Source organism: Cimex lectularius, unplaced genomic scaffold (assembly GCF_000648675.2).
Source record: "Cimex lectularius strain Harlan isolate CLEC.00 unplaced genomic scaffold, Clec_2.1 scaffold290, whole genome shotgun sequence".
Taxonomy (NCBI): domain Eukaryota; kingdom Metazoa; phylum Arthropoda; class Insecta; order Hemiptera; family Cimicidae; genus Cimex; species Cimex lectularius.
In genome coordinates, this window is record NW_019394207.1 from 480969 (window position 1) to 507506 (window position 26538).

General features: G+C 36.9%; 1 long non-coding RNA gene across 1 annotated transcript; it reads left to right on the forward strand.

The window, feature by feature from the left end:
* The first annotated feature begins 600 nt into the window (after positions 1–600).
* LOC112128246 lies at positions 601–16973 on the forward strand. The gene is made up of 2 exons (XR_002910914.1): positions 601–719; positions 16617–16973. It is a non-coding gene; the product is annotated as an uncharacterized LOC112128246 (long non-coding RNA).
* The last annotated feature ends 9565 nt before the right edge of the window (positions 16974–26538 follow it).

Here is a 26538-nt window from a genome sequence, read left to right on the forward strand (position 1 = left end):
CATGGTAATAAAGATCCTAACGAAATTGTTATTTTATGTGACAGTATTGCTGCCCTTCAAAAGAACATAACTTGTTAAAGGAGTACTGCAAACAATGGAGTTTAACAGTAAATCTAACACAAGCCAAGGTTATTGTTTTTCGAAGGGGTGAAAGGTTATCTACTTCCGAACGTTGGTATTTCAATGGGGTGAGTATAGAGACAGTTAACCAATATAAATATTTAGGAGATCTGTTAACTCCAAAACTTTCGTTCTCTTAGCATCTACAGTTAAAGGTGCTACCGCGAAAATTTATAGTTTTTAAGTATATATTCATGCATATGTTTTTAATGTAAGGTTTTTTTTAAATTTAAAATGGTAATGCATAGTTCATAATTGTATATATAATAATATTTTCATTGTTTCCCTTATATCAACAAGCCTTGAATTTTTTTCTCTTATTTTTTCTTTCTTAGATTTCAGATTTCAAGTTAAAACCGCTACTAAATTTCATACGAATAATAACTATTTTGTATATATGATAAACACTGGCCGTTGGGAATTGTAGGCCAGTTATTATAAACGGATTAAGTGTGAAAGGTGAACGAGGAGATTATATTCGGAAAAACATTCAGCATTGGTTTATCGGGTGCATTTACGGATCTGCGCGGCTCAGCCTTTAAACGATCTTTTTTGTCGAAGTATTTTCATCATGAATTTTGTGATTGTCCGCCTTAGCCGTAAGTAAGATTTTTTGTATATATTTATCACAGCAAAAAGCCCTTTTAATTGTACCTGTAACCTATAATCATCATATCTGCAATGCTGTCAGATGTCATAGATTAATTACTACTATCATAGTATTAATCCCAAAGTTTCTTTACAAATAAAATTAAAGGGAAACATAATAGCTATAGAAGTGCAAATCAATTTTACAAGTTACCGTGTTTTCACTTAAAACTTGCCCATCGATGTGATGATATTTATATATATCTTCTAAAAACAGGTTACTGCAACAGAAGAAAATATAGAAAATTTACTCAGTCAAGCTGTCGAGAAATTCATCCCCGTCATCATGACATTGAAACTACAGAGGGTGAGGGAGAGGGAGAGAGAGAGATAGAGGGATAGATAGATAGATAGTGAGTGAGTGAGTGAGTGAGTGAGAGAATGAATGAATCATTGAAACAGAGAGAAAAGTGAGAGCATTGGAAGAAAAGAGAGAAATACTGAGAGGGGGAAAGAGAAAAAAGAGTGTGAGCATGAGGCAGAGAAAGAAAGGGATTTTTTCGAAAAAAGACATCCTATCTTCTCCCTTAAGATCACGCAAAGAAAGCTAGGCTTAACAATTTTTTTTTTAACGCTGGCTTAGATAAGTTTTATTTTTTTTATATATAAAAAAATCAGTCCTAGTTCTTTCTTTGTACGTGTTAATAGAAATAAGCGAATATTTAACGATGGCAGCTGAAATCCCGGATCTACTTAAAGCTGTATTAATGTAAAGTATAATGTGTGGTGTTTATAATGTGTGTGACCGTTAATTAATGATTATTTGTAGATCGTGAGATGCGGTCTGGTGTGACAGGTTTAGAAATACATTTTCTTTATCGTGCTAACGTTTCGATTGTAACAAACATTTCTTCATAGTCTAATTCTTCAACCATTTGCCTTTCCTTTCCCTAATTAACCACACCTATGTAATCCTGATAGGATAATCTGGCCGAACCATTACCCATTTTTTCCCATTGACGGCTCCTTTCACCTCTAAGAATCTGACTCCTCATATAAAAATAAATTTCCATCCCTACTTCCTTTCCCACCCCTTCAAAATCCAACGTATATAGACATAAATCATTAATATCTCACTAGCATTCTCAACACGACACACAATAATGATACATCCAAACAGAAATAAACCCTTTGAGTGAGTACAAATACTTTGATTGAGTCTAAAATTTCTATCATTGTATAAATTCATTTTTTCACATCATACATGTATTTGTTTAGTTAAATAATGTTTATAAATCCCAGGTTCTAAAGATGATCTCAATAAAGATCAAAACTTTGGCACGATAAAGAAAATGTTTTTCTATACGTCACACCAGACCCAATCTCACGATCTCCAAATAAACGTAAATTATAATCTATTAGGTTTCGTGGTACAATTGACCAAAAAAATTCTTTTCAATTAATTAAGGCCTTGGTTGAGATAAAAAAAGTCCGAGTGGATCGAAGTCACGATAGCTCAAGTGGTAGAGCAGCGGCGTATTTAGCCGAAGGTCGTGGGTTCGAATCCCTCTCGTTACACTGACTTTTTTGTCTCAACCAAAGCCTTAATTAATTGTAAAATTTTATATTTTAGTTGATTAAACAATGACGTTGATTAGACATGACTTTTTGTTTAAACAAATTTTAACAACATTTTTTCCTTGATCAACTGTTAATTTCTAATCAAAACATTTCATTATTCCAAACTGGAATTCACGTATGCTCAGTTTACGACTAAGTACGATAATATTATCATTTATAAGATTATAATGCGTTTCAAACGCAGTCTGTTATACGTTATGTTTATTATCTAATATTAAATTAATTTCCGATGTAACCCCGTGCCTATTTGTCCGAACATTTAATTTTCAACGCTTTCTTATTAAAAGAATATTGCGTATACTTTTATTTATGTTATCTGTCTTAAGAAAAATTCTCCAAGATTTTGGCCAGGGTGATCGAAGAGGCCAACGAATAATAGCACTTAGCCAATCCACCTAAACTGAACGTGTAAATTTATGTTCCCGCGAACCCTTCACAGCTACTTTGCTAACTCATTAGATCAATAAAAATTTGCCCAAAATTTTTGGTATAAAATGTATATACTTATAGTATTTTAATTATAGCAAATTAAATAATTAATGTTAATTAAAAATAATGAGAATTTTTGAATAAACTCTACAGGTGAATGTTTATTCGATGTTGAAGAGACGGAGTTTGGAAGTCTTGGGGATCCCCGTTTACATCTGCCTTGATGATGTAGTAAGTACGCTTTCCCTTTGGGCAACATGAATTTGGATCAGACATTAATATTCAGCAATTAGCCCTTGTAGAATCTTTACTCTTGGCCTGACCCTCCTTCAAACCGTGCAACAATTAACCAACCAACTGGTTTGCCTGTGGTTGATACCACAAGCTTTACCAATCTGTCGTTTCTCGGGAAAACCTTTAAATTCATTAAAAATTAAATTTAAGATAAAAAATCTTACGTGAAATTGTGAAATTTCTCTGTATCGGCGATATGATGAACCTGAAAATTTGTCGTTAAAATAACAAGTTTTAGATAGTTATAGGGTATTTCAATAAATAGCGAGGATAGATAGACCAAAATCACAGTTTCCTCCCCCGTAGACCGCAAGAGGAATTTCATGATTTAAAGGATTTTGGTGTTTAGTAATTTTAAATTATGAGCTTTTGATACACAACTGATAAAGTTAGGAGAAGCACGTACATACATTCCACTATTGCCTTTTCCCTGTGAGAATTTTTATTATTGGGTTGTCCGGAAAATAATGCAGGATTTTAAGTTTTCATTAAAAAAAATCTATATAAAATATTCTGTTTACGTTTACAGGATTACTCATTTGTATGAATGTCAACACTTATTAATCCTCTTCCAAATGATATTGTTTGTTTACCTCTGTAGCATTCCGCTACTTGGAAATAATTCAGTCATCCTTATAATGTCAAAGCGAGAATTTCGTACGATTTTCTTTTACGAGTTTAAACTCGGCCGAAGCGGAGCCCAAACGGCTAGAAACATTAACCAAGTCTGGGGCGAGGGTTGTGTTAATGAGTGCACTGTGCAAAGGTGGTTTAAAAAATTTCGGGAGGGAGATTTCAGCCTTGAAGATGAAGAAGGTCGTGGAAGGCCTTCCTCTCTTAATGATGATGTTCTGCGATCAGTGGTGGAAGAAAACCCCAAAACAACTGTTCGAGAACTTGCAGAGCAACTCAAAGTCAGTAAAACGACCGTCGCTGACCACCTCAAGGCGATTGGAAAAGTGAAAAAACTCGAAAATTGGGTTCCACACTCATTAAACGATCGCCAAAAAAATCAGCGCTTTGATGTTTGTGCATCACTTCTTTGTCGAAACAAAAATGACCCATTTCTGGCCAGAATTGTTACATGTGACGAAAAGTGGATTCTGGACAGTGGCTCGACAAAGGAGAAGCTCCAATACATTTTCCAAAGCCCCCAACTCATCAAAAAAAGGTAATGGTTACGGTATGGTGGGCTTCATTTGGTTTAATACACTACAGCTTCTTAAATCCTGGCGAAACCATCAATGCTGAATCATACTGTAACCAAATTAATACCATGCATCAGAAATTGGCAGTAATGAAGCCCTCTTTGGTCAATCGGAAAGGGCCCATTTTGTTGCATGACAACGCTCGACCACATGTGTCACGTGTAACGTCACAAAAATTATTGGAGCTTGGCTATGAAACTTTGCCTCACCCACCCTACTCTCCGGACCTCTCGCCTACTGACTACCATTTTTTTAGACACCTGGACCACTACTTACAACACATAATATTCAAAAATCAAACGAAACTGGAAAATGCATTTATTGACTTTATCAATTCTAAAAATTCTGAATTCTACTCAGACGGAATTAATAAGTTACCAACACGTTGGGAGAAATGTATTGAGAGTATGGGAAATTATTTTGATTAAAGAACATTGCTTTAAAGTAACTAGTTTCTTTTTTTTTGTTTAATACCAAAATCCTGCATTATTTTCCGGACAACCCAATATTATAGGAAAAGTCATGTTTAACTGGAAACTGGAGTCTCGAACTGGAACTATAAGTCGGTCGGATTAATCGGCGTGTTTGTAAATGCTTCTAGCCAGCTAAAGGCGTAATATTTCCTTGTGATATTGCACATATTGCTTTGACCCACAGTTTTGTTCCATTACGGACCTGCCGACCTTCATCACCATAAAACGATATGAACATTAAATACATAGTGAATTCTACTGTACAAACTATTTTTCGTGTTATTTTTTAAATATCTAACAGTTTTACTAATTTACCGATTCATAAACTCTAAAATCTGCACATGCACTTACGTAAATACACGCTGTACGGAGTTGTCTTACCACTTCTTGAAGTCCGCCGAAATTCCAGTTTTTATAATTTACAATAAATCACCTGAAGGCCTAACTCTGACCCAACGTAATCAGTGTCTATTCTCACTCTCACTCACTCTTAAATACATTATTTTCTATTTATTGTATTTGGTTCGCAATTACTCTTGTGAGGTTGATCTTTCCATAGACAATATGCCTCAGTGGATCACCGGGAGGAGTCTGTGAGGAAGGCTTTGCAATCTGAGCACTTTCTTCGGTACAGAACCCTTTTGGAGTTAGATGTGGAATTTTTGGTTGCAGTGTCTCTGGATTGAATCTTTGCCAATTTAGGTTGCTGTTCAAGATGAGATGGGAATTACTATTTCTCAGTTATTTGCCCTGGTTGAGGAAGGATCTTCTCAGGGAAAGATGTTCTTTGTGCAATTTGAATGCCAGGGAGGATCTTCATCATTTCCTTTGTGAATGTCCTGAGTTAGCCAAATTTTACTCAGCTCTTCATGGGAAGTAGTTCTCTCGCTGGTCCAGCAATTGTCGGAAATTTGACAAGCCCTCGGCTCTGTAAACCTTTAATTGCTTTTGCAAGAAAGGCCTGGGAATACATGTACAACTTAATGATGGAGTTTAAGTACTAATTTTGTTGCTCTTTTTAAATTATTATATTAGTTTTTGTTTTAAATATTATTTCCTATTCTAAGATTAACTTTGTTTTACTGAGTGGAAAAAATTCGATTTTTAGTTTAGCTTATTATTTTGACTTATGCATTTTTTTATATTAATTAAAATCATATTTAATATTACTGCTGTCAAAGAAATTAAAGTATGATATAATCAAAAGACGGCTTTCTTAATCGGGTGAGGACACCTATTCTACGAGTAGATAGATCCTCCGAGTGCCACCTATCGGCAATGCTCTGCTTGAGGGCTTGTCGGCCGATCCGGCCCACCGACGCAGCCCCTATGTTGTGTCAATGCTCCTTGAATGAGAGTGTTTTGTCTGCTGTGACGTGAATATTTGACTTAGCTTTTTATTTCTATCACTGTTTTATTGAGTTTTATTTGTCTCATGTGATCTATTTTTCTTTTTCTAGTGAAAGCAACTATTGTTTTTTTTATTAGGGTTAATTCCTAACCCAACTGTTTTACACCATTCATCAGTGAATTTTAGATCTTTTTGATGGATGTCACAGCGGGTTTCTTCGAATTTTCGTCAGTCAGGACTATATCGTCCGCATAGCTCTGGCATTTTATCCCTTTGAGATCCAGAACCTGCGGGCATCCTGTGGTTGATCTAGCCTTAATAGAGTGAGTCTTCTCCTATGTTTGCTTCAGTTTTCCTAGTTCTTAACATTTCTCCAATCCATCGTAACGGCGTGATCTACGTGATTTTTCTCGACAGAGTCTTCGTAGATGCATGTTATTCATGAACAAAGGCTCCTTCAATGTCGAGGAACGAGCAGATTGCTATTTCTTTTGCTTCCAGTATCTCTTTCAGGTCACTGGTTTGCTGGTACAGAGCAGTTTCTGTCCAGCCAAACAATCACCTTATCCCTAATCGATGGTTTGCAGGAAAATAGCTACGTTTATGTCATTGCATTTGGGTTAATTTAGTAGATTTGAGTTTGTAATTTTAAGAATGTTTTCCCTATTTGACAAAAAATTAAGGATCTTTTCAGAATTCCCCGATTGAAACAAAAATAAATAATTTTTTAGGAATACTTTGAAGTAATTGTATAGAATACATACTGACTGACAGATGTTGAAAGTTTCAGTGCCTTTAAATACATTTTTTGCATGCTAGAAAGCCAGGCCAGTTTCAAATGTTGATGATTCGCGTATTGGGCTGGGAACGGAATACGTTTCTTTTCCCCGGCTTGAAATTGACAATTGCAAACCAGTGCAGTGGCAATAAAGGAGAGAAGTAATGGGCAATTCACGAAGAACGAGGCACGTACCGCTTTAGTAGGCGAGATAAAAACATAATAAACTCGCCTGCGTTTTATGTATCCTTGTTTTTATTTCTCGAACTCGTCACAGGGCCTTCAGGTGGCACTGACAATCTGCTTGGAGTAACGTAAAAAGAGTGACGTTCCCTCAAAAATAAAATTCACCGGATAAGGATCTTCAACATGTTGGATATAGTACAACTTAACTAATGTACCCTTGGTTTTCTAAACTACTCAAACTACAAAACAAATTCACTAATTTCGTGGTCCGCTTGACCAGTTAAATCATTACAATTAATTAAGGTTTTTAGTTGAGATGAAAAAAAGTTAATGGCACGAGCCATTGAAAAATGGCAAAAAGGAGGGAAACTCATAAGGTGAGGAAGTTGATGTCCGAGTGGATCGAGGTCATGATAGCTCAAGTGGTAGAGCAGCGGCGTATCTAGCCGAAGATCGTGGGTTCGAATCCCGCTCGTGCCATTAACTTTTTTTCTTCTCAACTAAAAACCTTAATTAATTCTACAAAACAAATTTCAATAGGATTTTTAAAATAAATTTTATAACGTTGTGGGAGCGTATGTATGACGTTGGGGATCAATATGCTTGTAAAAAAATAAAAATAAGTCAATAGCCGTTTAGCATAAAAATTTCTTATATTAAAAACAAATAATAGAATCAATAAAATGTTATAAATGGTTACTCACTACAAAGAAACTAAGTAGGAAAGAGAATATTTTCTTATCATTAAAATTTAGTTTAAATAATTAAGTGTATTGTTTAAATATCCTTTTCTCTAGACAAGATGCAACAATAATGTAACGAACCTTTGCAATGGGCACCAGCCAACGAAGAATTCAACACAATCAGTTTTTGAGTTTTTAAACACGTTACACCTTTTTTTTTACTTTCTTTTTTCTAATTATTAAAGCGACTGACCGCAACTCCAATCCAGCGTGGCCCGCTCCGTTAGGCCTCCCGCCGTCCTCCTCTTATGCCTCCTCAATCTTCGGATGTTATTGATGTTGTGCATGCCGCTTTGGCGGCCTTTATGAAATCGGCAAACCCAACCTTTTACAAGTTTGTCGGGTCAGAATATGACCCACACTACCTGTATTGAGCAAGAATCGCACGGTATGGCCTAGATTCTGATTATCCAGCACAGTCACTTGTGCAGCAGACAACAATACAGTGGAGGCTTCTTTAATTTGAGATTTTCCAACTATATCCTCCCCTACGGAACAACAATGAACATTATTGGCATGCTCCGTGCTTTCTCCGCCTGAACGCGGGGTTGGAGATTTTGAAAGTCCAAAATGTAACAGGCTTTGATGGGCTTGATGACACTTCACACATGAACTCTCCTCTTCACACCCAGCCGACATTTGTTGAATCGAAAAACACCTTAAGCAAATGGCCTTTCGTTTGACGAAACGATACCGATTCCAGGGGGAAAGCTTGAGGAAAAGTTTACAATCGATCAATTTATACCTTTATACCTTTTTTTTTACAAAATAAACAATCGTCTTTCTGAATCGCCTGAACGAGAAACACGTGGGGTATATGAGCCAATCGAACCTAATTTTCTCTGGAAGGTCGGGCGACTAAAGGGACTGTTTTGACCTGTTTTTCGATAAAATCCACTAAACCCTCATAAGTAGGCACAAATCTTTCGCGGACTGCCGCCTCAAACGAACGACGGGATATCGGGTCTTAAGCGGCCCATAGACGGTCAATATTATTGTACAATATAGATTACACAATAATTTGACGCTTGCCCCTTAACGTTCAATAATATTATACAAAATTTTGTTTGTGCAATGAAATTGAATAGTTTGAAGGCGATATTGAAGTTTGTGCAATATTTTGTTACTACTTGTTGTACTTCACAAACTGACTGATATTGCGCAATAATGCCAATAGACAGTGCAATATTTTCCAGGTTTTACAATATATTTTCAACTTTTCGTCAATCATGCAATGTATTGAAAAAACTTTCAATATCGTTTACACACGATCAATTAAATTGCACAACCCAAAATATTGTGCAATAATATTGATCGTCTATGGGCCGCTTAACAATTTCAAACCCCAATGTTAACGAGCAAGTGGACTGTAATTGTACGAACGTAAAAAAATAGAGTAAAATTGAAAAAGAAAAAAAAAAGTAAAAACTCACCATTCAGACGACTCCTCAAAGTTCTCACGATGAGTCAAAGGGGGAAAGGACAGGGTGCGGACGATGTAGGAAAATCGGGATCAGGATACCTTTTATCATGTTTACTCGAAGAGCCACTGTCGATTGGTGATCTCGCCACGACGATCGCGAGAAGAAAATAAAGGAAGGCAAAATAGAAATTTTAACGACAACGATTTGCCAACGGCCGATATGAACGATTCGAAACGACAACGAACTGTGTAAGGCGGAGAGGACCGAGCGTTAACATCGCCGGACCCCAGGCTCAAAGTCCACGAAAAATGGCGTTAACACTATATGAACAGGTGTGGGTAACGGATAACCGGTAGAACCCACCTTCGATAAACAAAAGTAATAAATATTAAATTCACTAGCTTTAGTGGTCCGCTTGACCAATTAATGTATTTCAATTAATTAAGGTTTTTAGTTGAGATAAAAAAGTCAATATCACGAGCGGGATTCGAACCCACGATCTTCGGCTAGATACGCCGCTGCTCTACCACTTGAGCTATCGTGACCTCGATTCACTCGGACACTAACTTCCCATATCAACCCCACCTTTTGAATTTTCCCTCCTTTTTGCCATTTTTCAAATGTCGTGTAATCTATTTGATTCCCGGCGACAAATGAAATGGCCACGGAGAGCATTAGTGACGGTATAGTTCATTTTTACTTATTAAATTCACTAGTTTTAGTGGTCCGCTTGACCAATTAATGCATTTCAATCAATTAAGGTTTTTAGTTAAGATAAAAAAGTCAGTGTCACGAGCGGGATTCGAACCCACGATCTTCGGGTAGATACGCCGCTGCTCTACCACTTGAGCTATCGTGACCTCGATCCACTCGGACACTAACTTCCCATCTCAACCCCACCTATTGAATTTTCCCTCCTTTTTGCCATTTTTCAAATGTCGTGTAATCTATTTGATTCTCGGCGACAAATGAAATGCCCACGGAGAGCATTAGTGAAGGTATACTTCATTTTTATTTATTAAATTAACTAGTTTTAGTGGTCCGCTTGACCAATTAATGTATTTCAATTAATTAAGGTTTTAGTTGAGATAAAAAAGAAGGTGTATTCAAATTTAAAAATTGGTCAGAAGCAAATAATATAACAATTTCCGATTCCATGTTCCAGCTATTTCCATTTTTAAAAAAAGAGATCTATCTGCCTGGCAAAAGTACTAGGAGGCCTGAGGTTTAGTGTCTCATTATCAGTAAAGTTTCTAGGAGTTGTCCTCGATCGTAAATTGTTGTGGAGAACTAATATTGAGCAACAAATTGCAAAAGGGGAATTTTACTTCAATATTCTCAGGGCCTTTACAGCGACAAAATGGGGCGCAGACCCGTCCGTCTACTTCGCTTCTTTTTGATAAAGCTTGCATTCGAAACACTTTTGACTTTGGCGCGGTTTTTTGTAGTACGGCAAGCAGAGTTGATCTAAACAGGTTAAATGTTTTTAGAAACAAGTACTTAAGACGTTGTCTAGGTTTTCTTTCGGATACCCGTATCAATGTTATAGATGTTGAATCTTGTGAGCCTCCTATGATGTTTAGAATTGAATGATTAGCGATGAATTACATAGTGAAGTTCATCTCAGCCCAACCGGATATATATAAACAAATAAGCTTCTTAAATATTAAGGTTTTGTCAAAAAGATGTTGGTAAAAAAGAAGAATCCTCCACTAATAAATAATTATTTGGAAACTGTAATGAATATTACGTCTGTATATAACAGCAATATTCACCCAAATTTTACCATGGACTACGAGACATTTTGTGTCAGTAGGAAAATAGTATTTTTAACTGATTATGTCGAGCATCCAACCTCAGTAGTAAACCTGGTCTTTCGCGAGGATATGAAAAAAATATGCCAGAATCCTTACTTTGTTTTCACGTATAGCTCAAAAACTAAATAAGGAGTGGGCTGTGCATGATCCCCAATCAGGTATCCAGGAAAGGTTCAAATACGACTTGGAACAAATTGGAATAATGAAGGCTCTAGAATTCGATATGGAAAATAATATAGGTATGGAATCATTAGTTATACTAGCTGATTCAATAATTTTTATAGAATATATTAAAAATATTTACCTTCAATCAATGCCAAATTACTTGGTAGCTCATGTGGTTGAAATAGCATATAAATTGCAAACGGATAAGAGTATTGTTACGTATTTTTGTTTGATTCGTGGTCACTCCAAAATCTATGGTAATGTTGTAGTGGATAGCCAGGCTAAATGAGACATACAGGATGGTATCTGGAGCGAACTTCCGACCCCAGTCTCAGATTTTAATTGCCAAATGAAAATGCTCAAGGATAAAGAATGGCAGGCCTACTGTGACTCCGTTCTGTATAAACACAAACCTGAGGAAAAAGCGGTGGTTTACAATAAAAAACATTAATAGGCAGGAGTCACGGACAATCCACAGGCTTAGAAGTAACCATGGTATTGTGGAGTACATCTTCATAGAATCCATGTACGTGATGATGATCTTGGTGAAACATGTGGAATATCAGAAGATTTTGAGCACCTCATTTTGACTTGCACCAAATATGTAAATAATAGAAAAGCACTAATGGACACAGTATATTAAAGGCTTGGAAAAACTAGTAAATTACAAATCTCTCTTGGGCTCTGAGAGTTTAGAGGCTTATGCGGCGATTCTGGCGTCGGGCTGTTAATATACGGATTTAGGGTTAAACAAATAACAAATCCCCCCCCCCCACACACACACCAGCAATTCCAATTTGTAATTTACAGTAAATTACCAGCAGGCATCGAAAGCAAAATCTGAATTATACTGAAATGCAGTACCGTCAAGTTTCACCAATTGTTTTAATCGATTCATTTGCATGCGTAATAGTCTATTGTCACGCTTTTCGTTTTGATCACAAAAGGGCAAAGATTGTATTAATCCTCTAATTCTTACTCGACTTGCTTCATTTCGTGCTTCGTGATGTGGTGATGATTTAGTAGCACGTGAGTGTGACAATGAAGAGTAAATGAGCGCGTTAATGTGGCGTCCTCAATCGAAAAACCCCCTCAACAGTCATAAAACAATTTTTTTCCAGGTAAAGGATAACCGATAATAGGTTTATGATAACATTGGCGCCTCACAAAGATATTTGCCCCCACGGTAAAACGTACCCTAGGACCTAGGAAAGCTGTTGCTGTAGTCAACAATAAAAGTATGAAACCAAGAGTTCAAGTGTGAGTTAGTCCATAAGAGTTATAGTAATTTCCTCATCCAATATGTATTTATATACAAATAAAAAAATGAGGCCCCGTTAGCATGCATGCTTCGGATTATTCACTCATTCTTTACATTGCGAAAATGTGAATTACGCTGTTAAAGGCTAGTTCGATGTTAGCGGTGGCTAGAAAGATTCCAGTAACTAATTGGACAATTAAGCGCAATCATAATAAAGATCCAAAATTGCATCAATTAAAAATTCTTGACGGGCAAAGTAAATCAATAAGGAGATGGTTTAAAATAGTAATTAGTTAAAAACCCATCCAGTTTTTCGTGTGGGTATATTCATTATCTTTGTGAGCGTATTGGTCCGTCATAGATGTTCACGATTGATGAGATAATGACTACGGTAAAGAATAAGTATAACACTATTGTGTTGTTGGATATAGGAACACCGAGTCGGGACAAGGAAACGCAACTGAAAATGACGAGTGGAAGTTGCCTTCCTGAAAGAGGAAGGGATCGGCCGCTTCTTCACCCTGGGGAGAGAAGACGGTGAAATAGGAACCCCACATCCCAACATCTCCAGTTACCAACGTTACCAAAAACAAGGATGGAAAATTCATTCTAGGGCTGGAAGTAAAAAAGACCTCGAGGTAATTACAAGTCTCTGGACGCTTGATGGTGACGATGTCTCGAAAACACTATATCAGAGGGTAAACACCTCTCGTGATGGTGTGACATGTCGGGACGTCTTGAACAGTAGCGTCGAGACAATTAAGGAGGGCCTCGCTGGCCACTGGGTGACGAAAGTGAGAAGGATGAACACTCGCCGGATTGAGCAACTTATCCCTTAGGCGAGTCTAGTCCTCTCGTTCGACACCCCTAAATGCCCTGATGAAATTAGGGAGGCATTCTACCGATTAAAGGTCCACCCTTATGTTCCAGCGCCTTTACGATGTTTCACAGATATTTTTCGGCCCGGAATTCAAGCCCCTGGTGCGACAGTATCGCTTATTAAATGCTGAAGCATACCCTGTTGGAATTCTTCAATAACATGTGGGATATGGGCTCCTATCCCGACCGTTGGCTCGATGCCCTGGTCATTACCGCCCTTAAGATGGACATGGACCCAAATTTACCAACGAATTACAGGTCGATCTCCCTAACAATTTGCCTGAGTAAACTCCTGGTGTCCATGACAAACGATCGTTTAACCTGGTGTCTGGAAACAAACAGTTATACAGCCAGTATCAGGCACATACCGTAGGCATCGTTCCGCAATCGATCATGCTTGCCTTCTTGAGAGTGATATTCAGAATACGTTTCTGAATAGTAAGCACGCTCTGCTTGCGTTCTTTAACCTCGAGGAAGCGTATGATATGGAGATGTGTGATACTTCGGAAATGTTGGGATATCGGATGTAGAGGCAAATTACCCCGGTTCTTGATGAACCGAAAATTCCATGTCAGATTGGGGTCCGTGCTGTCAAGGGCTTTGTTCAAGAGAATGGAGTCAGTCCATCAGGATTCAGTGATAAGCGTTACACTTTTCTCGATCGCAGTGAACGGTATCGTTGACCTTGTCCCCCAAGCAATCAACGATTACTGTACGTCGAAGTCCTCTGTTTTTTCCTTTCGGGGAGAGACCTAGCAGAGGTCGGAGGGGTGTTGCAGTCAGCTATAAACGTCCGGGGAAACCGCATTTGCCTGCTCATCGTCGAAAAAAGTGTGCGTCTACTTTTGCAAGCTGAGGAGGGCCCACAGCTTTTCGCAGCTCTGACTAAGGGGCGCTGCGATAAGATAGGTTGAATCGGTGAGGTTCCTCGGCCTCACGTTATATCAAAAGCTTAGACGACAGGTACACATTGACGCCGTCGAGGTGAAGGGAAGGAAAGTAAAAACATTATAAAGTTCATCGGTCACTTCACGTGGGGAGCGGACAGGGAGACCTTCCTGAAAATATTTAATTCGCTGCTCACCATCAGCTATGAGGCGGGGTTTCTTTCCAAAGCAGGAAATCCGCTTTCGAGTGCGATCCTTAGATGCCAGTATAGTAGAATATACGAGCGACTTCAGACCCGGGCACGACCTCTAAGAATATGCTTCGGCGAAGACTTGGAGAGAGTGGGAATGACACTTGGAACGGTACTCGACCTGGGCAACCGGCCGACTCCGCGCAGCAGTTTTCCGTGTATCGCGAGTGTGCGTCCTCTTCGTCGACGCTCCCGCCGGACTGGATGGTGGCTCTGCCTACTTAGTGTACACCGACTCCCTCAGAGCAGTTACTGCGGTCCATGACAGGTTTTCTTTCGACCCTCTTGTAGTCCTTTTGTTGGAGAGATATCACGAACTGGACTTCCCGGTAGAATAATGTTTGTATTCTGGATACCTGTACACATAGGTCTGGAGGGTAATAAAAAGGCGGACGAGGCGGCTAAGTCCGGGACGTCCAACCTCCGGACTCAACCTACGCGATCCGCGCCTCTGACACTTGGAATGCAATAACAAACATGATTAAAGGAAAGTGGCAGCCTCAATGGACCGGATCGACAAAGAAGTTTTCGCATATCAAGAATACTGTCGATAGGAGGCCCTCGGAGGATCTGACTTGTAGAAGAAGGGTCATCCTCACCCGATTAATAATAGGCCATGCGAGGTTAACTCAAGGACACGTACTTTTGGACCAAAGCCCGCGTATGTGTCCGGCATGCAGAGAAAGGTTGCTCGATGTGTCCCACCTAATTGATGGTTGTAGTTCCTCGGATCCATACAGAGAGCGCGCAGGAATACCATCCGATTTGAGAATTGTGCTTGAACACGGCAGGGAATATTTGGGTCATCTGTTCCGATTCTTGGGGGAAAAGGGGTTGTACTACTGTATATAGTAATAATAGTTGTGTATACCTAGTTTGTGTTGAGAGAGAATGTATTTGTTATCGAGATTGCGTGCGATGTGAGAGGGTTGATGACGGAATATCGAGTACTCCATCGACCCTGAATCAGGCTAGTTGTATATGTATGTGTAAAGGGTGACAGAGGAATATCGAGTACTCCATCACTCTAATTGAATGATTGGTACGTAAATAAGAGTAAATGTTAAGAATGAATGTGAGTATGAATGGGTTTGGAACTGGGTGCTGAATTGATTTAGCTGTCGACAGCCCCCCCCCCCAGCACAACCTGTGGCTGGACGAATAAGCCTGAGGTCTGCCCCCGGACTGCCTACACCCGGGGTGGGTGATTCTCTAGCCTGCAGGCAATTTACTGTAAATAGCAAAAGCTGGAATTGCCGGTAGACTACGAAAAGTCAATGGGGTTAACTCGGCACATGTTTGTCAGAATGTTAATAAATCCAATTGGCAAAACAACAGCACTACGTATCACATTTAATTTACAGATTAAGTTCTGTAAAACAATATTTAATAACATTTTACATAATTTATAAATGTTTACGTATACTACCTGTAAAATAAAATCGTTTTTTGTAGTGTTTATCTTTGTATGCTAAATAAATGTTCACTTGGAGCACGTTTCTCAATTCTGATGGCTTGGCCGAGTCGAACGGTCGTCTGTCATGCCACGAAACCAATTTTGTAGGTTTTGCGACTATACCTGATGTATTAGTAGTTTTGCAACTATAACCGATTCGGTAATTTTTTCGACTATATAGTGTTAGCGTAGGTTTTGCATCTATTGACTGTTTGCGCTTACAAATCGTAATTTGAAAAACGCGGGAAACACGTATCATACCGGGAGCCGAAGTCCCGAGCCCGACTGGACAGCTGACAGCTGATAAAACAGATGTGGAATTGGACGCTACAAATTCCTGAAATCTCACTTTTTTTTTAAATCCTGACGCCCATTAATTAAATTCACATTTTATGTTTTCTAAAGCCTCCCGGCACTAATAAAAACTAAGTGTGAAAGTTTTATCGAAATCGGTTCAGTAGTTTTCTTTTTTATCATTAACACACATACGAACATTCACTTTTTATGTATATAAATATTATGTTTCACTATAAAGACATTCCTTCTTGCCCTGTCCAACTTAAATAAAAGGGATTATCTACTACATATTTGTTCTTTTCTCTTCCAGTTTTATTGAAATAAAATCATAAATTACTAAAAGTAATAGTCAATTTTTTTTTCTTCAGATTTGCCCGAATATTTGAATTATAAAACCGTTCTATGACATCACCCTGGCTCCGCCCAAGAAGAAGCGTGGTTCCTACAATACGAGAAGGAAAAGTAAGAACGAATTTGCCAGCATCTTCAAATACAATTTCATGCTGACGGAAGAGGAGATTGCCGAGGACCTGGAAATAATCAGAAAGGCCCTGGAAGCCGTCATTCGCATGGAACACAATAATGATAAGCGAAATAAAAAATAAAAAATGTTAATGATATACACCTGTGATATTTGTGTTATAGGCTTCATATTGTTCAGATTAAAGCTCAAATAATCTTGTTAAAGAAAGTAATGTTTAAATCAATAAATTAATTAAATTAAACTTGTGAATTTTCAGTCCCCTAAATGGATTTATTTTGTACACACTGTTCCTGACAAGAAACTCTAGTAATTTGACCTCCCATTCTAATTATTCAGAAAGGACGGGCTAAAATGTGAAATATACATACTTCTCTTACACACAAATATAGCCAAATAATATGTAATTTGTCAAGCAGACAAATATTCCTAAAAAAGTAAAAAAAAACACTACTTACACACTTTTCGTAATCACACGTGAAAGCGTGTGATTACGAAAAATAACTTGAACACAAACCAAATTTGTGATAATAGGAAATATAATTCCTACTTCAAGATCTCATTTCGGAAAAAACATAATATGTAACACAATTTCGCTTTTTCTAAAGAAGAATTAATTAAGAAATAATTGCTGGATTGTTTACAAGGTGGACTACAGAAGATTTTAATGAAATTTTTCTTTCTTTGTGGTACGTGTATTTCAATGTTATTATATATCATTTGATTTGATATTTTACCTAGGATAAGAAAGTAATAACCAGGAAAGTATTAAATGAAATCAGATATATAAAAAGTTTCATAAAGGACAATGCGCTCTCAGTAAAGTAGTTCGAAAACTAGAATTTTGAAAATGACTACTAGGATTACAAGCACCGTCGAAAGCCATTAAATACATATTTTCATAGTAATCAAAGTTGATACATTTTTGGGCTTGAAAATACGGTTTTGTCCCATAGATGTCCGGTGTTCCACTTAAAATTAATTCGTGACTCCTCTGATTTTTATTGAATATCAACGGTATGACAACCTTTGGTAAGCTCTAATTTTCTAGTTTTATGCTATGTCAAAAATGCTTCGATTTTAAGATGAAATCAACAAAAAGCCTTCAACCGTTTGATTTTATATCTTGACTTCTAATTTAGTAACAGATGCCAGGTTTGTGCCATTACGTATAGTTTATAAGATTCTAAGCCTGTGTAAAGTTTGCCGTCGATCAGAGTTGATTCAAAGTTATCATCAAAGTATACATTTTTTTTACAAAAAACAAAGTTGATATTAGTTTTTCGCACTCTCAAAAATCACTAAATACTAATTTTTAAATAAAATCGATAAATATTTTTCACATATTGATGTGGTTTCAAAAAACGAAACGAAATATTGGAGGTATTTGAAAAGAAAAATATTTATCGATTTTATTCAAAAATTAGTACTTAGTGGTTTTTGAGAGTGGGAAAAACTAATATCAACTTTGTTTCTTGTAAAAAAAAAATATATTTTGACTCACTTTGCTAAGCAGCTTGGTCATTAAGTCAAAATTATATTTGGTAGGGATGGGTATCGAGTACTCAATATTTATCGATGTTTTTATAAAAACATCGATGATGACGATCCGATGTTGGTATAACATTTATGTTTTACCCCGAACCATCGATGACACGATCAAACAATATCATTATAAATTTACAAAATTGTAAAACATTATAGTACATATATTTACAATTTCTAATCACTTCCAATTTATATCGCTTGAAAAGACATGATAAATGTATCCAAGTCTTCATCAATATTCGAAACCATCATTGCATTAATAGAAGGAAGCAAGCGAAGAATTAGTGGCTAGGGAGTACGTAAAAGGGAGGTTTTTATCGGGTTGTCCGGAAAATAATGCAGGATTTTAAGTTTTCATTAAAAAAAATCTATATAAAATATTCTGTTTACGTTTACAGGATTATTATTCCTCTTCCAAATGATATTGTTTGTTTACCTCTGTAGCATTCCGCTACTTGGAAATAATTCAGTCATCCTTATAATGTCAAAGCGAGAATTTCGTACGATTTTCTTTTACGAGTTTAAACTCGGCCGAAGCGGAGCCCAAACGGCTAGAAACATTAACCAAGTCTGGGGCGAGGGTTGTGTTAATGAGTGCACTGTGCAAAGGTGGTTTAAAAAATTTCGGGAGGGAGATTTCAGCCTTGAAGATGAAGAAGGTCGTGGAAGGCCTTCCTCTCTTAATGATGATGTTCTGCGATCAGTGGTGGAAGAAAACCCCAAAACAACTGTTCGAGAACTTGCAGAGCAACTCAAAGTCAGTAAAACGACCGTCGCTGACCACCTCAAGGCGATTGGAAAAGTGAAAAAACTCGAAAATTGGGTTCCACACTCATTAAACGATCGCCAAAAAATCAGCGCTTTGATGTTTGTGCATCACTTCTTTGTCGAAACAAAAATGACCCATTTCTGGCCAGAATTGTTACATGTGACGAAAAGTGGATTCTCTACGATAACACTAGACGTTCTGGACAGTGGCTCGACAAAGGAGAAGCTCCAAAGCCCCCAACTCATCAAAAAAAGGTAATGGTTACGGTATGGTGGGCTTCATTTGGTTTAATACACTACAGCTTCTTAAATCCTGGCGAAACCATCAATGCTGAATCATACTGTAACCAAATTAATACCATGCATCAGAAATTGGCAGTAATGAAGCCCTCTTTGGTCAATCGGAAAGGGCCCATTTTGTTGCATGACAACGCTCGACCACATGTGTCACGTGTAACGTCACAAAAATTATTGGAGCTTGGCTATGAAACTTTGCCTCACCCACCCTACTCTCCGGACCTCTCGCCTACTGACTACCATTTTTTTAGACACCTGGACCACTACTTACAACACATAATATTCAAAAATCAAACGGAACTGGAAAATGCATTTATTGACTTTATCAATTCTAAAAATTCTGAATTCTACTCAGACGGAATTAATAAGTTACCAACACGTTGGGAGAAATGTATTGAGAGTATGGGAAATTATTTTGATTAAAGAACATTGCTTTAAAGTAACTAGTTTCTTTTTTTTTGTTTAATACCAAAATCCTGCATTATTTTCCGGACAACCCAATACTTTTACTGTTCATTGTTTTTCATTTTAATGTTTCAGTTGTGGCTTTTCTTTAGATGGCTAATACTAGTGTGTTTATTCGTAATTCTCGCTGTGTTTTAGTTTTAGCTTTAAGTTTATTTAATGTAGCCTCCTTGGAAAATAAAACTGGCTACTAGGATAATAATAAATACAACTAATACAACTAATGATAAGATAATCAAACCAAACCAAAACATAAATGATTTGGCACCGATGCTTTTTTGCCAGCGATGTTTCACATTCTAATCACTACCGATGTCAAATATCGATGTCGTTGGTTCGATATCCATCCCTAGCCATGGGTACTGTAGAAATTAAAATATAATGCTAATTTGTGTACGACATGGATTGAAAGTGGAAAGATTTGGTTTTCTAGCTGTTGTTTATAGTTATAATAACGTTGAATTTGGATGAAATCTAGCTGAGTTATGAATTTTCAACAGGACCCCTGAAAAAGACGTGACTAAAGAAAGCCTCGGTCTAATCCATCCCAAAAATATCGAATTTTGTCTGCTATAAAAATTCATATTTAAGGGCTTTAAAGGATTCCTAAAACGAATCCGAATTGGTCTTTTCAACTAATACATGCTCAACTGAGTGCTCTAGTGCCTTTGGCTAGGGTGTGCCCAGTTTTCCGGCCTGACGGCTAAGCGCCCCCACCACTTTCCACTAACTGTGTTGGCGGGGGGAGGATTAGAGAAAGCACAACAATTAGGGTACATTTTTCAAGTCCCTTTATTTAATTATGGTTTAAATAAGGCTGAAATACCCGACATATCATTCTATTACTTATGATGCATGAACTTCCTAATTCTTACTTATAAACTAATGCACAAATCAATTCATGGAATTGCTTATAACTAACAATTCTCGATCACTGTTTGTAATCTAAATAAACACACCAACTTAATTCTCCAACCATTCTCTATTCCTACTAAAAAATTAACATCTTAATTCTTACATAATTCTCTATTCTTGCTTATAATCTAAATAAACATACCAACTTAGACCTCTAACAATTCTCCATTCCTACTTATAAATTAAGAAAATTCAGTAATTCCCTTACCAGATCGTTAATTACTCCCAACCCAATTCGGCTTATTCCCCGACTGTTCTCCAACACTCCCGTCAACTGATTGACAAATCTGCACTTAAAGAATTGAGATGTTGGCAATGGTCGTACTGACCCTGGTCAACTCCTGACCTACTCTTGGCTTACGCCTCGTCGACTCCTGGCCTACTCCTGCTTACGATTTTATAAGTTGTAAGTATTTAATTATACTTGTTCACTACTTGATATTATTAATTATGTCTGATAATGTTCATATTTCATATCATTGTCTGACGCGGCCTCCAAGATATCGGATACTTGGCCACTACAATCGCGCGTAGTCTCAAATGTAGCTATCATAACAAAGGGACGTTATACATCTCCTCCCTCTCCGCTGTAGGAGAAATTCACCTGTAGGAATTAATTGGTTTTCCACAATCTATTTCATATATAGAGTTTGAAATTCGTCGTGTAATAGGGAAAGGTCCACTTCTAATTTCGTCTAATTTATTTATATTTAATTTCTTTGCTCTTTCCATGTACACTCGTATCGCGTCTTTTTTTCTTCTTCTCATGATTTAAAATTTAATTTTCTAAAGCTCATCTACGGTCTGGTGGTAAATTGTGCTTAATTTGGAGAGGTTGTAGAATAAAATTGGAATCTTCTCCAAGTAGTAGATATCTAAGTGTAAATTTTATGCCACTATGGATTGTGTGATTTTATGCTGAAATACAAGCTTCTGCTGACACATCATTTTAAAGGACTTTTTACGCTGAAAACAATGGTGCCATCGGATTTTAAATTTGTCAAAAAATGACTAAGTTATAGCAAAAAATTTGAAAAAAAGCATTTTGTTTGTTTCTTTGTTAATTCGAATAATTTGCTTCTTCACTAAAGTAAACATTAATTGCCTTTATTGTTTACAATCTGCCATTGTTTGTCGAATTCGCATTATCTGAGCAAAATTTAATTACTATAAGGATTTTTTAGGACACTATTTTTTTATCACATTAATTTTGTTTTAAGGCATATACTTTTACTCAATCCTACTAACTGAGACAAGTTATCTCCCTTTTTTTAGAGGTTTATAAATCTTTTAACTTGCCACATAACTTGGCTTGAGTCTTTCTAGCCATTTTTACACTTCTAATTGGGCACCCCTCCAGTGAACCTAGTTCTGGTTCTGGACCCATCGGTGAGAGGGTTGCCCCTATTTGGCTGGTTGATAAGCCTGTTTGTTCATTTCTTTCGATATTCATGTACCGAAACACACTTTAAAGTCACATTGTTGATTTTCCTAGAACAATTTAGGCATTACATTGGAGCGAAATACATGTACACTTAGTGTCTTTAAAAGTTGCCTGACTGATGATTGTTGAGATTACTCAAAGGACTTTTGCTTTGATAACCTCTTTCAACCTTATACCTATTACCTGTACTATCTTTGGTTTATCCGTACCATATCAATGCCCCTTCCTTAAACATTGGGCTGCCTCTCACTTAGAAAATTGAGTTTTCCTCTCATTTTGTCAGAAACCGTTATAGCCATCCCATTTATTGTAATTCTCTTCAAAACTTGGTGATGTTTTCTACTTAGATCTGAGTGTATTTTCTTATATTTCAGGAGTCTGTTGGCACTTATATTTTGTATTTAAATTTGTTAAATTAGGATACTGGGTGTTGCCCTTATTATATAGTCTGTTATCGCTAGTCTTTGTAGACAATTAAAATTTGTTTTGTGTCTACTTTTTCAATGTTTCTGGCCATCGTACTAAAGCTCATGACACCAGAAGTCTGACTTGTGGTACATAACCAGTACGCCATTTTGGTGGTTTATTCCCCAGTTTTTGTTGAATAATTCCCATGCTTGGTAGTGCTAAATTTAATAATTACTACAATAAAATAAATATTTTAACAATAACTTTTTGTTTTTAACAATTGTGCTCTTACAAAAGGTTAATACAAACACTTTAATGTTATTAAGCTGAACACTAAAATATATATCTAGACCTACATACCAGGTAGCTAAACAAAATTGTTTGGTTTTTCAATTGTTATTGTTGTAATAGCATTCATCTTCCCAGACGCAAAATTTTTGAACCAATTCTGGGCAGTGCGCTCACTTATTGTTTAATCACCGTGCAAATTTTACGAGCTGCCTCGTACCGTGCGCTTAAATTGATATAGTAATTGCGCACGAATTACGTGTTTTGAAACCATGAGGGAGAAAATAATTTACAATTTACAGTGAACTATTCAAGACAGTTTTTCTTTATGAACTGGCGCATAGTTCTCTTGGCATTAGGTGATGTAAACACCTACCCCTCCTGTGTAAATAGAAATGTTGTTTACTGGCATTAAAATAATAACAAATGAAAAACTGCAGGAACTTTTCTGAATATCTGATATGTATACGTGTAGAGCAAATCACCACGTCGATTAAAACACCCACCGCTAGAAATAGAATATGATAGTTCTCATCCCACCAGTGAATAATAAATATAACAAAAATAAATTAAAAACCTTAAATACGATGTTATTAGAAAGTAATTATCCTAAAAATCTAGTGAACAGTATTAATCACAATGAATGTAATAAATACTTTAATAAATGTAATGGTAAAACACTCAGAATGTAAAAAATATTAACAAAACTAAACTGTGTCATATGAACTTAAAAAATAAAGTAAAATGCATCCAAGATGCTGCTGAGTGTGGCACCGTTCTTGCTGTGGAACTCCATAATGGTGTTGTTTATAAATAAATATAAGCCTTTAGTTCGTTCTAGCAGGTTTATTTACATGGGAAGCTTTTCAATTATTTTATAATCATCTTCAGTCTGTAACATCATAAAACAATGTCATTTTCTTTCCCCTTCTTAATTCAGTTTTATGTACATTCACCCCTTAACTCACAGCCTTGTTATTTATATTTTTTCATACAACACTACTTATCAATTAATAATATGTTAACATTGATGTCCCTTCCTCTATCCGAGCACCTGGTTCCCATTATGCCTCTCTCCTGACGTCACGTTAGTGTCCTCCAGCGAGTAAACAATGGTGCATCCACTAAATCCAACTAGTCGTTCAATGTTTCCACTTCTTCGTTATAATTTGACAAATTTGTTTCTAGGGCTTTCAATGTGTTAAGTCTTCTACCAAACATTTCTTTATGGAGGACTTTAACGTTTTCTTTGGTGAAGGTGTGGCCCGTTTGTAAGGTGTGCTTCGCAATCTTGCCTTCTTCTTTGTATTTTTCCACCTTTCTTTGTAGTCCTTGCAATTCTTTTTTCTTTTGTTCTAGGCTGTCTTCAAAGGTTCTTATTTTTGCTTTCCTTTCCTTTGCTTCTCGTATTTTCTTGGTGAGTGTATTTATTTCTTCCTTCACATTCTCAATTTTCTTTTTGTGGTTTTCTATTGTTGTTAGCACCCTAAAATGTTCATCTATTCTTACTTCAATCTTTCTGCCACTTCTCCCAATCTACTCAGCCTCTCCCCCTTCACACGTTATTTTGTACACTCCACTGGATTCTAATCTGTTTTCCGTTTTCAATTTGTCATTTCTAACTTTCTTTCCAATATTTTCCCTGGTGTACCAAGCTACTTCCACTCCTATGTCCTTCAGCGCTTTTTTTAAAGGAAGGACTTGTTTATTTAGATAAAGCAGTTTCTTGTAGGTTTTAATTTCTGGTTCCTCACACTTTAGGCCTTCTTGAAATACCCGTAACGTTAATTCCTTTTTTATTTTCCCTACCATGTCATATGGTCCTCATAGCCGTTGCCTCTTGCAATTTGTTTAATAACGTTCACCTCCTTAGTGAAATCTTCTTCCATAGGAACCGTCATGGCCCTGTGCACCTTGCTTCTAAATGCGGCCATCTTGTGTTGCCACGGGTGGTTGGATGTCCTATGGATTACTGAGTCCGTATGGGTTGGTTTCCGGTAAATTTCAAATGCATGCCTCTTTTTACTTTACGGTGAGATCCAGAAAATTTATTCGCCCTCCTTTCTCAAGTTCCAGAGTAAACCTGATATTTGGGTCCGATTTGTTCATTATTTCTAGAACGTTTCTTATATCTTCTTCTGATCCATTTTTCCACAGTACTAGGCTATCATCCACGTATCTGATATAATAGTCTACCTTATCACTGAACACACAAGTATCTATATTCTGGAAGGTCACGTATAGTACTATATATATATATATATATATATATATATATATAAACATGATGTATTTATTTTTTAACTAAATACAAAACAGAAAAATAAAAAATGTATCCGACGATACAATTTTTCTAGTGTGTAAGAACGCGTTCGCGCAGGAAGAATCCGGTGAAAGTAGCGAGTGCGGAATACTCCTTCATATTCCATGCACCCATATAACCCGCCAGAATTATACAAAGTTTAACTGAGAAAGAAAGGCAGTTTGGAAGGGACCTTGACCCAAATTACAACCCGATGACACAAATTAAAAATTTATTAGTCACAAAATAGTCTTTTCTACACAGTCTACGCTCTTTCAGAAAGTATCAAAACTTTAAAACGAGCGTTAGTGAGTTCTAAACAACAGCTGATCATAATATTCACTGCCTAAATTCCAAATACGAAGAACTCGCTGCAGATCTCGCAAATATAAAGGTAGAAACGGGTATCGTAAACAAGACTCCGCAAGCTTTAGAAAATGGAGAACCGAGCCAAATGGATAACGACGAAAAAGAAATATCTTCGATAAATAGCGTAAGATCTGATCCAGAAAATAAACAGAGATTCCGACAAATTCAGCCTTATTTAGAAAAATATATAGAAAATACCCGGACAATAAAAACGGACAACCCGGAATCAATTCTGGATGGAGTTTCTTATTTTCATTTCCAAAAATCCTAACAATTCAGTAACTCGATCTCTTAATTAACCAGGTCGAAAAACCCTGAATTGTCTAACAGGGCAGAAGGAAACGCTTCTAAGGCAAATGAAGACCTAACAACAGGGGAAACTACAATACACAAAATTTTAATTCTCAAAATAAAATTTATAACGGTGAAAACACTTATACTCGGACAGCGTACAACCGAGATAATGGCCGAAGTAATCATACTGGATTACAAAATAATAATTACGGGAGCAATAGAATTTATCAATATAGGAGGTATAATAACCAAATAATTAAAATATCCGGAGTAATACCAGCGATAATAATAGCAGGAATAACGTAGGAGTAACTAAAATAGTAACCAGCAGAATAGAAACAACTCTCAGGTGGGGGAAAACTTTAAAAGGAACAATTCTAATCGGAATAAAAAATTTAACTATTCTCTGCCCCAAGTGAACTTCGTATCCCAAAACCCATTTCTATACCCCCTCAGTGTTTCTATCGATATGGGCCGTTCCCAATGTGTCCGGACAGCCAACCTCTATTCCCCACTCATCAAGATCAAGAAAAGGCAGAAACGCAGGAAAATTAAGGAAAATGACGGGAGCGAGAAAAAGAAGGGGGAAAATACTTAAAAGACTAATAGGGAGGAGTGAATGGTGTCCTGACAATAGGATGATGTAACGATTCGTACTTATATCCGATGGGAAGTGCCACTATAAGACGTCAAAACACTTTTTTTGCACAC